The sequence below is a fragment of the Phalaenopsis equestris genome, unplaced genomic scaffold (genome assembly GCF_001263595.1).
Source record: "Phalaenopsis equestris unplaced genomic scaffold, ASM126359v1 Scaffold001333, whole genome shotgun sequence".
In the NCBI taxonomy this organism is placed as follows: Eukaryota; Viridiplantae; Streptophyta; class Magnoliopsida; order Asparagales; family Orchidaceae; genus Phalaenopsis; species Phalaenopsis equestris.
In genome coordinates, this window is record NW_018165772.1 from 257,538 (window position 1) to 259,840 (window position 2,303).

Below are 2,303 nucleotides of genomic sequence, written 5' to 3' on the forward strand. Positions count from 1 at the left end.
AATACTTATATATATATATATATATATATATATTGATTGATATATATTGATGAGTAGTAATTTAAAAAAAGTAATTAACTATAAGACTACAACAATTTATAATCAATTTAAATTATTAATTAAAATTTATAATAAAATTGCATTAAATTATATTTAAATGGTGTCTTAATATAAATTAGATTTAAATATTGGCCCAACCCTTAACATCCCATGATTGCGTGATTAGCGTTGTCAAAACGATTCTTTGTCCGTGAAGAACTCGTGTTCTGCTCGCTAAGCAAATAAGTTGAACACAAACACAATGTTGTGTTTGAAATATAAATGAGCCGAATACGAACTTTGATATTTTTCATTCTCCCGTGCGTACTTGCATAGTGAAATGTTGCAGTAGTAACTAATCATATAGGCCATATTGGGTTGCTGTAAGAGCATTTGTTAGTCATAGAGGTTGTAGTGGAAGACAATAATGACAGCAGTTAGCCACATAGGCAACAGGAAAAGAATACAGTAATAATTACTTACGTCGATCACAGTGAGTCACTGTAAAAGCTTTGGTTGGCCACACAGGTCATAATTGATGTTATCGCCTAACCATTATCTTCTCACAATTATTCTATCACTTATAATTATCATTCACTAATTCACTAATTCACTAATTCACTAATATTTTATTTTTCCATACATTTTGATATTATTGGTGATAGCTTTATATTTTAACTAGCATATCATGTAGTCTTCTCCTCAACCTGAGCTTAAATTAAAGAAACATACAGCCCAGTAACTACCATGCTGTTGGATTAGCAGATTATCGGTCTGTTAAACTGGGCGTATCGTAAAGATGGAGCCCATCTTCTGTTAAACTGGGCTTAACGTAAAGATAGAGACCTCCAGCCCAATAAAATGCAACATTAACCCTTGTACACAATTCTTAGTGCCCAACTAGAAAAATCGAGATCAAAATCATAAGTAATATTAATGATGTATTATTTCCTCCTTTTAAAAATTATTTCATATTCTTCTTTTATAATTTCTTAAAATTATGTCCAACAAAAAATTAATAACAATATTACATAGCTATATTCTCATTGGCCGAGTCCAAGTCGTGGTGAGGCAATGTTTGTCAACTTCAATGACATGCCAATTCCTCGACTCAACTCGATTGGCCAACTCAATCGACCGCTTTGTTTAATCTATTTGGTAAACCAATTCAATCAACTTGGCTGGCAGATTAGTTTGACAGATTAAAGGTCTGGTTATGACAGCTGTTGATTATTTATAATCTGTTGATAAGTAGATTTTTTTGATAATTTGATAATCTGCAAATTATCAGAACAAGCTGACTTTTTGTTTGGGGCAACTTATTCAGAACAACTTATCGGCAATTATTGTTGTATAAATGACATTTCGGCCCATGTTTGATAAAACTGTTTGCAAATGAGAACAAAAACATATATTACAGAAGCATATGGTGCAGAAGCATGAAATCATCACGGATCAGTTCCAAAAGTTCTGATATAAAGATAACATGGCTCACAAAGTAATTAAACCCAAAAAGTAACCAGAAACGAACAATGCATAAAAAGAATTGCAGAAATGAAAAAGTTATAGCTATAAAGATATCATGGGATATCATGGCTCACTTTGATTTCCTTTCTGCATACTTCACGAGACCGAGGAATTTGTGAGGAAGGAAATCCTCACATTAATTTCCTTCCTCACTTTGATTGCATAAAAAACGAGGCAAATCATAAAACGAAAGTGAGGAATGAAATCAAAGTGTAGAATAGCGAGAAAGAGGAATTTGCACCGTTTAATTTCATTCCCGAAGCTCCTTACAACAAGTTTCGGTCTCCCAATGCGTCGCTCGACCTGCTGCTCGCTCATTGCAACTCCTTCCTGCGTGAAACGAACAGGGAGAGGGGAAGATGCGCGGTGCTCTGCATCTTCACTGGTGTTGCTCGCCCCTTGATACAGTAAAAAAGATTGCAGGATCCTCCGCTGTCGAGCCGCTGTAGCCGAGTGAGGGAAAGCCGGGACATGGAAGAAGAGCGTGCTATAAAAAACCGAGAGGGAGGAGAGGAATTCAAAGATTTTGAAGCCCTATTCGACGCATATAATTTTATTTACACCATTCCTCAGCTGAACGAGATCGGGAGGGCTAGGGCGAGTGGGAGCAGAGAGCACATGAGGAATTCTTCACCCAAACGCGCGAAACAGACGCTGGATGCGACGCCCTTTCCGCTTCTCATCCTATTAACAAAAATTTCGAAGCGCGTCTGAGCGGCAAGGTTACGCAGTGGCGA